The sequence below is a fragment of the Gekko japonicus genome, unplaced genomic scaffold (assembly GCF_001447785.1).
Source record: "Gekko japonicus isolate JY-2015 unplaced genomic scaffold, Gekko_japonicus_V1.1 scaffold1312, whole genome shotgun sequence".
Classification (NCBI taxonomy): domain Eukaryota; kingdom Metazoa; phylum Chordata; class Lepidosauria; order Squamata; family Gekkonidae; genus Gekko; species Gekko japonicus.
In genome coordinates this window covers 394,514-406,485 of record NW_015164225.1, presented here as the reverse complement: position 1 = coordinate 406,485, position 11,972 = coordinate 394,514, and the positions used below count along the sequence as shown (strand labels likewise).

The window sequence follows — 11,972 nt, the reverse complement described above, 5'->3', positions numbered from 1 at the left end:
AAGGGGAACATACATACTGGAATGAACGAACACTTGTTTTTCCATCCTCAAATCGTGCTTCTAAGCCACCCTCTCCCCCCTTTTTATTGCAGTCGCACACTGTCTTGATATTTTTCATTGAGTTATCTACTACGACTTCAAGATCTCTCTTTTGGTCAGTCTCTGCCATTTCGGACCCCATCAACATATATTTATAGTTAAAATTTTTGGCTCCAATGTGCATCACTTTGCCCTTGGTCACATTGAACCGCATCTGCCATGTTGATGCCTCAACAAATCCCTTTGGAGCACCTCACATTCCTCCGTGGTTTTCACCACCCTCTTAGTCCTCACTGTTGGGACTCCCCAAAAAAGTCTTAGTCTGTGACAATAAGAGGGAACAATAGAATGCAGTTGCTCATGTGCCACTATTGGAAGTAGGAGAATCTGGTTACCTTTTCTAGGGGGCATCACAGGGCAGTGGAATGGGTTAGCAGTGCCCAGGGCAGGCTGCCAAAATCACCCATACCAGATGCTGGCTGTGACCTTTTCAGCATCTGTGTCTGCTGGAATGCTGGGACAGCATCCTCTGTGCTTCTTTTCAACTCTACCCGTTTTGCTCTGTAGTCCTTATATCACTCCTCTTTAAAAGCATCATCATGATTCTCCTGAAATCATTGCTGGTCCCCAGGCGGATCTAGGCCATGTGCACTTTTGCATTAGTATGATGAATGTTCCAGTTGAAAATGATGCCATGCTATAGTCATACCATACACGGACTCATGCCGTTTCTATCAAAGAATCCAATATATTTGTTCCAGTTTCTTTGTTTTAAATAGATTTTATTGCATAGGAACAAAACATTAAAAAATAAACATAATATCTGAACCCAAAATGAGCTTGAGCTTCAGAACAATAGTGAGATACCTAGAAGACAACCATTTGTCAGAACAGTGCTATTAGTGAGTCTCTAGTTTTCTTGGTTTGCAGTGGACAACTGGTCCTGAAGTATTATGTGCGGCTCAGTTCAACTTTTTTTTCCAATGGAATTGTAAGCAAGTGCTCAGGAGCACAGCTTTAGTATAATTTGGTTGCACAGGTTCTGGAACATTGCAGTAGAAACTTTGATGTGGTTCTATAGAGACTTCAGGTCAGCCAAAAGCAGTACCAAACTTTCTAACATGTGAAATATATTGGCTAGCACAGGAAAAGAGAATACAGTGGGGGCAGAAGGGTTAATTTTGATCGGAAAGAACTGTGGAGAGAATCTTTCCTTGTCATATCTCCTCAGCATACAAGGCACAAGGTCAGATCCAGGGAATGCAAAGTTGCATCAGTCCCAACTGACCTTGAAGCAGTTCTACATTCTTTTTCCTTTCCTGTGCATGTATCCAAACCAGTTGGATTAGTTTTGTTCTTCGCTATGGCCTGCTAGTCTTCACACAGTTCCCATACATGCATGTTTCCTCCTTCCAAATTGTGAGCATGTGTTTTGTACTCTTAAAATGCTGCTGGAGAATTTAATAACATAAAAGGCCACAATTCCTAATGATTCCTACTGAAAGGATGACACACATAGTTGGACTCTTACAATACAGTCATAAACAAAGATACAGCCTACTAAGCCTATTGAGTCTGCTTAACTTAGAAAGGTGTAACTCAATTTATTTAATCACTAATTTCAAGAAAAGCAAAGCAAATGTTGACAATAAAATCAATGGGAAATTGCAGAAGGCTGTAAAACCTTTTTTGCATTTGGAGTGGGGTGGGGGGAGTTTTATAAAACTCCACTGGCAAGGTGGCTTAACATTACACACACACCCTTGTGTGTCAGAGTCTGCAATATTTGACCTGATTTCCCCATACATTTGGGGGGAAATTCACCTGATAATGAATGAAAACCAAAAAGTAAAGGAAACACTAGAGTGCACCAAAGCACTTGATATATAGTCGATGTCAGAAAAATCAACATGTTATCTTGGCTTTCCAAGACAGTAAAAACCCTGGTGCATATAACTCAACTGCTTGTATAGGCTTCATTTTTCCTTGTGTTTCTGTTGGCTCTTTCCTGATGAGGGAAGACTTGGCCTGTTCACAATATTAAAACATGTAGGATTTTTTTTACATCTCCACTCCACACAGGCTGAGTCATGCAATGTATGCCTTGCATGTAGAAATGAGCGGTGACCCATGCATCTCAAGACAAAATTATCTGTCACTAGCACGAGGATGGTACCTACCAATTGAAACAGCTCTCTCAGTCCCCCCCTTTCCCAAATCTCATCTAAAGTTCTTTATGCTTTCAGACTTTCAGAAATAGAATGAAAAGCCTCATAATTCCTCTGTCCTCGTTGTTTTCTCTTTCTGCAGACATGGCATTGGTTTCCATGATCCATGGTCCATTGTGAAGAGGAGAAGGATTGGGGAAAGGAGCAAATGACCTCCCTATGTCAGCACAGACCTCCTTGAAAACAACATGCTCCCTCTGTCCTCACCCATTTCAGGCAGAAGTGGAAAGGTGGGATTGGGACTGTATTTGATTATGTCACTAGCAGTTCTAAATTGTGGATTTAAATTTTGAGTGTATTTTATGCATTATATTTTATGTATTTTATATATAGTGTAAATGGCCTTGAGTTCTGTAAGGAAGACAAGCAGCTAATAAACATTTTAAATAAAATAAATAACTTTAATTACTATGCTGCTGATTGGGAAGGAGGATCTTGTGTTTCTCCTTGGAATGGTCAATAGCACTAATCTGGAGTGGTTTTGCCATGAAATCAGAAAGCAGAAAATAGAAAAAATATATTAAATAAGTGTTTAAATTCCAAATAAACATCTATAATGAGTTGGTGGTCCACAACCCACAACAAATTCAATGGAAAAGAAAAAACAATATTCTGGGGTGTGGAGTAAATTTTAACAGTAAAACTCATAAAAACAGACTTTTACAATCAAGGGAAGTATCAACAGGAAATCAGGGCAGGGAAGGACAACATTGCCCCTCACATTTGATCAGAGAATTTCCCCTCAAAATATTTTGGAATCTACTCCATACCACAGGAGAAGGACCTCTTCTACACCCTCCTTCACTGAAGTACCTGGAGCCTGCCAAGAAAGAAAAGAAAAAAACCCTCCAAATTCAAATTCATATACAAACTAAGGGGAGAAAGGAAGAGGCCAGAACAGTGGGCTCACCATCTCAAATTCATATGCATATCACTCCACCAAAAAAAAATAATAATGAAATGTTCTGGGATGTGGAGTAAGTTTTCAGAGTAAAATTAATAAAAACAGATTTATACAAACAGGATTGCAATGTTTAAATGTTCAGTTTCTTGTTTTATGATTTCGAGTGTATCTTGATTGATATTGCTCATGTTCCACGTTCCTATTATACATGTCAAACAGCTTTGGACTTTCCTTTTTCTATATCCATTCACATCAACAACTGAATATCCTTTTGGCTTTAGTCCAGTTGTGCCATTAGGAATAGTTCTACTCATACTTGTCTTCAGCTGTTCTGTTCTAGACTACTCTGGCAATTCCCACTAACATTTCTTAATTCCGACACTTTTCTGCAAAACTTCAGCTATTTATACCTAGCTGTACACAGTGTATCAGCAGAAGTTACCTATCCACTTATTTAGACAGGGAGAGGTTGGTTTTTATACCCTGCTTTTTTCTACCCTGAGGTGTCTCAAAGAAGCTTACAATTGCCTTCCCTTCCTCTCTCCACAACAGGCATCTTGTGAAGTAGGTGGGGCTGAGAGAGTTCTGAGAGAACTGTGACTGGCCCTAGGTCACCCAGCAAGCTTCATGTGGAGGAGTGAAGAATCAAACCCGGTTCTCCAAATTAGAGTCTGCCGCTCTTAACCACTATACCACATCGGTTCTCTAGTCATACAGTTACTGTGATGGAACCACAGTTTGTTTACAGAAAAACAGATAGCAGTTGCTACTAATTTCCCTCTCCCACCATAGACCTGTGCTTTTTCTGGGGGTTCGCTGATCCACACTGGTCAAAAGTGATCCCTGTGACACCTCTGTGGGTGATTCATACTTTTTATTTGGAGGTGATCTTGCTGTGGAATGGGAAACAGCTGTCTTTGATTCGAGCAGCAGCCTCAAGAAATGCTTTGCTGCCATTAAAAGCTTTAATCAAATTTACATTCTAGTATATGATCTGAAGGCAAATGATGTAGCAACTCTGCTGTAGTGAAGCAGCTCTGCATTTGGTCAGTGCTTGTCTGGGAGACTCCTGAGGAATGCCGTGGACATTGCCTCCAAGGCAGAATGTACATGCAGTAATAAAATTATGGTGCTATGGCTCTTAGGCAGCTTTTGTTGTCATTTGAAGACAAAGACAAATGACAAACAGTCATTTGAAGAACAAAGTTTGAGTGCAGTCAGTGGCACCTTTAAGACCAGCAAAGTTTAATTCAAGGTATAAGCTTTTGTGTGCAAGCACACTTCTTCATATAACTTCAGATAACTGAAGAAGTTTGCTTGCACACGAATGCTTATGCCTTGAATTAAACTTTGTTGGTCTTGAAGGTGCCACTGGACTCAAACTTTGTTCTGCTGCTTCAGACCAACACGGCTACCCTCCTGGATCAGTCATTCGGAGAAACATTTTAAAATGCGTCTTGCATGAGCTGCTTGCAGCATTCAAGCAGAAATCCCAAGTGATGCTGTGCAAAGTTTACAAATAAGGCACTAGGGAATAGCATCTCCAGAGTGTGCAAGAGCTCTCCCTGGGGCATGTTAAAATGAATGACAGTGACTGGCTATTGGAGTCCATTCACAGAATGATGATAGAAGTTCATTGAGTTTCCGAATGATCATTGGAAAGCATTAAAGCAAGGGAGATGTGTTGTCTACAAAACGATCTTTAGGAACTCTTTCCAGATAGCAAACAAATGGCCTAAGGAGACCAAAATGCTTTTTCCTCTAACAGGAAGAAAAATTCTAGAGGGATTACAAATACATCTAACAATCAACACAGTAATGGTTACAGAACTTTTAAAATTACAGTAAATAAGACAATGACATATTTTTATCATCCTTAATCTCATTTATTGAATAATTTTTAAATTTATTAATGTTATTTGTAGTCTGCCTTTCTCACTGAGACTCAGGTAGGATGACACAGTATAAACTAGGTAGTTAATAGGATGGAACATCCAATAAGAAATGTAATGTGATTAGGATTGCAGAAAATAAAATCTGGAATAAAACTGAAACAAAGCATAAGTGTTGTGGTTGTTGTTCAGTCACACAGTTGAGTTCGACTCTTTGCGACCCCATGGAACACATCACGTCAGGCCCTCCTGTCTTCTGTTGTGCTCCCGAGTTTGCTTAATTTCATGTTCGTTGCCTCAATAACACTGTCTAACCATCTCATCCTTTGCCGTCCCTTTCTTATTTGACCTTCAATCTTTCCCAGCATCAGGGTCTTCTCCAGTGAGTGCTCCCTTCTCATTTGGTGGCCAGAGTATTTGAGCTTCAGCTTCATTATCTGGCCTTGATTGATTTCTTTTAGGATTGACTGATTTGATCTTCTTGCAGTCCATGGGACTCCCAATAGTCTTCTCCAGCACCATAATTCAAAAGAATCTATTCTTCGGCGCTCGGCCTTCCTTATCGTCCAACTCTCGCAGCCATACAGTACTACTGGGAATACCAATTGCTTTGACCATGCAGACTTTTGTTGGCAGGGTGATGTCTCTACTTTTTATTATGCTGTCAAAGTTTGCCATCACTTTCCTCCCAAGGAGCAGGTGACTTTTAATTTTATGACTGCAGTCACCATCTGCAGTGATCTTGGATCCCAGGAATGTGAATTCTATCACTGCTTCCACGACTTCTCCTTCTATTTGCCAAGGAGTGATGGGGCCGGATACCATGATCTTAGTTTTTTTGATGTTGAGTTTCAAGCCAACCTTTGTGCGCTCCTCTTTTACTTTTAGCAAGAGGCTCTTCAGGTTCTCTTCACTTTCTGCCATTAGAGTGGTATCGTCTGCATATCTGAGGTTGTTGATGTTTTTCCCAGCAATTTTAATTCCGGCTTTTGTATCATCCAAGCTGGCATTTCGCGTTATGTACTCTGCATATAAATTAAATAAGCAAGGTGACAATACACATCCTTGTTGTACTCCTTTTTCTATGCTAAACCAATCAGTTGTTCCATATCCTGTCATAACTGTTGCTTCTTGACCCTCATACAGGTTTCTCAAGAGACATGTGAGGTAGAACTTCTGGCAGTTCTCTGTCCACGTACTGTTGAAGTATACAAAAGAATTACTGCAACAGTGCAAAGATAAAAACCTCACAGATGTTGTACATAATATATAGTCACTTCATGGTGTTTATTCTTTTCACAGAAGGACGTCAACAGACAGTCATTGAAGAAGGACGAACTTCCCCTAGCTTGTAGGATCTTGAGCATGACCTTGCTAGCGTGTGAAATGAGTGCAACTGTGCGATAGTTTGTACATTCCTTGGCATTGCCCTTCTTTGGGACTGGAATGTAAACTGGCCTTTTCCATTCCTGTGGCCACTGTTGTGTTTTCCAAATTTGCTGTACTGTCATATTAAATGATGCATAAATTACATAATAGGATAATATAGACAGCAACAGGTGGTACATGCTATATTCAGCAATATAGTCCCCTTTATTAAAACCTTTTTCCTGAATCATCCCATTATAGTAAAGGCCTATTACCTTTGTAAAGTGCCCTCATGAGTAATTCAGTTTTGCATAGTTTGCGAAATGCCAGGAGAATCAGAGCCTTCCTGACCTCATCAGGCAGACCGTTCCATAAGGTGGGGGCCACAACAGAGAATGCGTGTGTATAGGAAGCTTTTTGGTCTTGTCCATCTGCAGGATGGGTGTGCAGATGAATGAAACTGTTGTGGTGGAGCATAGGAAGGAAAGTAGTCCCACAGATCTGAAGGTCCAAAGCCATGAAGAGCTTTATAAGTGATAGCCAATGCCTTGAATTGAACCTGGTACCTGATGAGCAGCCAATGGCATGACTACAGAATAGCCCTAATGAGCATCCTCTGCCATCTTCTGGGCTAGACTGGGTTGGAAGAAAGGGTTGTTGTTTTTTTGCAGCTGCATTAACTTGCTTCTTTAGCAGTAATGTTGGAGCCAATATAACCCCTAAACTGTTGTCTGTGTCAGTGAGGGTTAGCTGAACCACCCTGAAGGTGGAAAGTAAAATGTCCTTCAAGATCTCTGCCTTCCCAACCACCATTACCTCTGTCTTGTCAGGATTAGTTTCAATTTGTTTGCTCTTAGCCATTTAACTACAGCAGAGAAGTAGTGATTCAGGACCTCTACCACATCACCAAGAGATTTGGATAAGGAGATAGAGAGCTGGGTGTGGTCAGCATATTGATAGATGAAGATGGGTAGCCATGTTAGTCTGTTTGTAGCAGTAGAAAAGAGTCCAGTAGTGTTAGCCAAATTGCCTTGATTCTGATTGATATTTGGGGAAATTAAGGGCAATAGGCAAAATAAGGGAGCAAGCACCAGTGTATACAGGGGTCCCGCTTTTCCCCAGCTCACCAGGAATAGACTCAGAGGCACGTTTCAATATAAAATGATTTCCTTTACTGTAGATTCTTCACAAGCATACAATATCACAAACACACTCACATTTATACAGTTCTAAGAAAATTAGAAGAGGATAGCATTTTCGCATTAGCAGGATATTTTGTTGAGGGGTAATACACCTGTCTACGACGGGATGGAACAATCCTTAGGGGAAAAAAATGAGGGAGACTATAAGGAAATGGGGTCATGTCTTAGGCCAGCACAGACACGTGGATAGACGCTTGGGTAGCTAATCCAGAGTCAGTGAGATAGGGAGGGGTTAGGTGCAATGAGAGAGCAAGAGAGAGACCACATGGCTGGGTGCTCCCTTTTAAGGGGGGGCTTGTGCCAGGCTTGTCACATGTCTTGGCCCACCTCCTACTAGTCCATCCCAAAAACATCCTATTGGAGCAGGGCTTAGGGGGAGGAGATTAAGGGAGTGGACAATATTGAGATCTAGTAATTTTGGGCTGAGCAGTAGCACCTGAAGGGATTATGACTCATGCGGCCAGAGTCTTTGTCATTAAGATTCCGTGATTGTCTTCTGCTTGTCGCCTTTCAGCTAGGGGAGGCTCTGTGGGGGAGGTGAATGCTGCCTGCGTGTGCTGGAAGAAATCCCTAATGGGGTTTGGGTTTCTTTGTCTCTGGTCTTCTTCTTTGGTCTACAGTGCTTCACGTGGCTAGGGAACTGGTCCATCTTACAGCAGGCAAGAGGGCAGGTAACTTCTAGGAACCATTGGCACAGCATACAGGAAAGTTTTCTGCTTCTGGGTGTGTGTTTGGCTGGTATCCTTTTTGGGTCACCTCACAGTTTAGTCCCTATTTGCACATTGCTTGCACAGTCCAGGTGTTTATTATGAACTTTGTCCATAAGAGCACAATATGTGCCTTGGAGGGCAACAGTAGCACCTTAAAGACTAACAAAATTTGTGGTAAGGTATGAGCTTTCATGAGTCACTGATCACTGTATCTGAAGAAGTGAACAGTGACTTATGAAAGCTCATACCCTACTACAAATTTTATCAGCATACTGATGACAGCCAGCCCTCAGACTACCAATGCTTTATTCTAGGGGCTTTACATAGAGGTTGAATAGAATGGGGATAGGTCTGCACCCTGTGGAACTCCACAGGAGAGGTCCTGCACTGATGACAACTGCTCTTCCACAGCAACCCTTTGAATCTGGTCTGTGAAGAATGGTTTGAAACAGTCCAGAGCACATCCCCTGATATCTATTTCTGTCTCCAAACGCCTCAAGAAAATGGCATTGTCCACTGTATCAATGACTGTCGACGAGCAACAAAGAAAACAGGAGCTTTGTCTACATTCAGATGGAGGTCATCAACCAAAGCCATCAGGGCTTTCTCTGTTCCATATCCCAGCCTGAAGCCAGACTGAAAAGGGTCCAGAGCAGATGAGTTATCCAGGAAGACCTGATAATTTTTGCCCAGACTGGGCAGATCAGAAACTGGGCGGTAATTGGCTACATCATTTTTTATGTGTATGTAGGGGTGGTTTTTAAAGTAGTGGACATACAACCGCATATATAAATGGCCGACAGAAGGTGTCCAAAGTTAGTAAGATCTTATTGATGTGGAGCCACAAGGCTCCAGGGTCTCCACACAATTATAGGTCTCCAAATAAGATACACATTCTTCATCGCTCAAATAGTAGTTTTGAAGGATGCTAATTTTACTGATGTTATTTCTTAAACCATTATTTTAAGAAGATCCTGAGTAACTTAAGGGGCTTTGTAGAGTAGTGCTGAATGGTAGTTTTTGTGTGTGGAAAATGCAGTGTTTGCAACACTGATTTATTTATGAGTAATTTATATGATTTCTGACTGATTTAAGTATCTACTCAAACAATTGCCTGCCAAGTGGAGCAGTGGGGGTGCAATAGAACCATCAAGCTGTGTGAAGGCACGCAGAGGAAAAAGCTGATTGTGTTTTACCATACTGTTAAGAAGAAACAACTGAACAGCCTGCCAAATTGCCGCAAATGGGTCGATGGACAGTCTGTTGAAAAATCAGCTTCCTGTTCATGACTGGGTGGGCCATGAGCCAAATTGGTGGAGAATCCCTAGTTTTTGTCTGTCCTCATATCTTTAATTGGAACAGTGACCTGGTCATGATGCTGAAGGAATTCTCTCATGGTGCTGAAGACCATGCTGGGAGGAAGATACTAGAAGGCACTTCACCCAACCTGCTAAATCCGATCTGCACATAACTTAGGGGGCATGTAGAGGACCATCAGGGGGAGGTCCCCTGCAAGTTTGATGTTTGTAGCTTGCACAAGTCCACTCTATACACTCCTGAACCTCTTGGGCCTGCACCTGTCATTTCCCCAGAAAGCACTTTCCTCGGGACACCTTCTTTTGGAGGCTCTAACTTGGACCCTGTGAATTCAATCCTCGCCAAGCTTGGAGGGCAGGTAGAGGAGAGTTAGCCCAAGATCCCCTGCAAGTTTGGTGTCTCAAATATGCTGGGGGGGACAGTCTACTACATCATGAACCTCACAAATTGAACTGGTTTGTTTGGCACCTAAAGGTTTGTGACAGTAGGTGTCACAAAACGAACCACATCTTCCTTTATGCCCATCCCTACCCAGGTTACCCCCACCCTTCACTTTTAATTCCCTGGACAGCAAATTTTGCACAAGACATGCCACTGATGTGAAAATCCTGGCAGAGTCTATAAAAATGTATTAAAGGATTAAAAGTTGTTAGTAACTTGCTGATTTCAAAAACAGTTGACCTAAACTTTACTTGCAGAAAAATATCTTGCTTGGCTCATAAAGTAAGGAGAAAGTGAGCAAGATAACACAACTCCATTGATCTGGTCCCTAGCTCAGCTATATTACCCTAGATCCAGTCAATACATTCTTTTATCTGATGAAAGGAGTTTGGCCCTCAAAAGTTCCTTCCCTGAAAATCTTGTTGGTCTCTAAGGTGCTACTGGACTGGTATCTGGCTGTTCTCCTGCAGACCAACACCACCACCCTCTGAAGCCACATTCCTTGTGTGAGGGTACAGTTTCCTGCCCTCAGGTCGAGTTCAGACGGGCAGTTTGCCCCTATATAGGCATGTGTGAGGAACGTTTCACAACCGGATTAAAGGGGCCGTTCACACAGGCACATCTGTCCGGCGTTCCCCACCCGTACTCAACCTGTCTTGTAACGCTTCGCTCCCGAGTTTAAAAGATACCTGGTGAAAGTGGTAGCAAACACTGGAAAGTGCCTCCATCCTGCACCAACAAAGTGTGAACACCAAACCCCACGTTTTTCTTGTGCGCTTATGCTCTCATGCACATATCTCCAAATTACCAAAAAGAAAGCCGCGCCTTACTGCAGTGCCTCCAGGCCAACAGTGCGAATGCTCCCTTGCGCCTCCTCCCAGTATGCTCCTGCATCAGTCGCTGCAGTGTGAACAGGAAAACCCGGAACAGTTTGTTCCGGCTCTTTTTTGCCACTCCTTCCAGCTTCAAACTGCCCGTCTGAACTCAACCTCAGTAACTAACTTGTAGAACAACTCAAGGGAATGTACACTGAGCTCTTGGGGGAAAGGGTTTTATACATTTCCTTTTTTTTTTTTTTTTGTGGTAAATATTTTTATTGGGTTTTTTAAACAAAGAAATACCCACCACCTACAACACCACACCATTGCTACTTATACATAATTGCTTCAAGACAGCAACATACACATTTTCTTACTTATCCAGGATTACCAGCATCCAATATTTATACTAAATATAATTATCTTTCTTGCTCCTTTCGGGGTAGACCTCTAATTTCTTATAATGATGGGATCCAATTTCTGTCTTAATTGTACCATTTAACTCAGTTCATTTAACAACAAACTATAAGTAGCTCTAGAAGGAGAAAATGAGTAACTAAATACATAAATTCCTGTCTATTAACCTATTCCAAGATATCTTTTTACTCTAGTCTACATAGTTGTTATAAACACCCATTATACTTAATATATTTTAATTCATTTCCTTTTAAACAGACCTAAATAATAAATAATGCTGATGTTATCAAACAATTCATATCTTACTCTTAAATTTATATTAATTCATTTTACCAATCAAAACATAAACACTTAGTTCATTTCCTTTTTAAACACCATCAAATATTGAATAATACTTATATTATCAGACCTTTCATGTCTTCTTCTTTAAACTTATATTAATTCATTTTGCCAATCAAAACATAAACACTTAATTCATTTCCTTTTTAAACACCACCAGATATTAAATAATACTTATATTATCAGACCTTTCATTTCTTCTTCTTAAACTTATATTAATTCATTTTGTCAATCAAAATACTTATTTATAGGATCCTGTAGTTTCTATCACAGACCTTTTCCCAATCATCTTGTTTA

At 41.1% G+C, this 11,972-nt stretch overlaps 1 long non-coding RNA gene across 1 annotated transcript in view; it reads left to right on the top strand.

Annotated features, from left to right (window-relative positions):
- The window catches only part of LOC107108154, a 15,906-nt gene extending 12,705 nt beyond the window's left edge, over positions 1-3,201 (top strand). The window contains exons 2-3 of the long non-coding RNA XR_001482423.1: positions 2,350-2,497; positions 3,043-3,201. This is a non-coding gene — a long non-coding RNA (uncharacterized LOC107108154). The remainder of the gene's footprint in view (positions 1-2,349; positions 2,498-3,042) is intronic.
- The last annotated feature ends 8,771 nt before the right edge of the window (positions 3,202-11,972 follow it).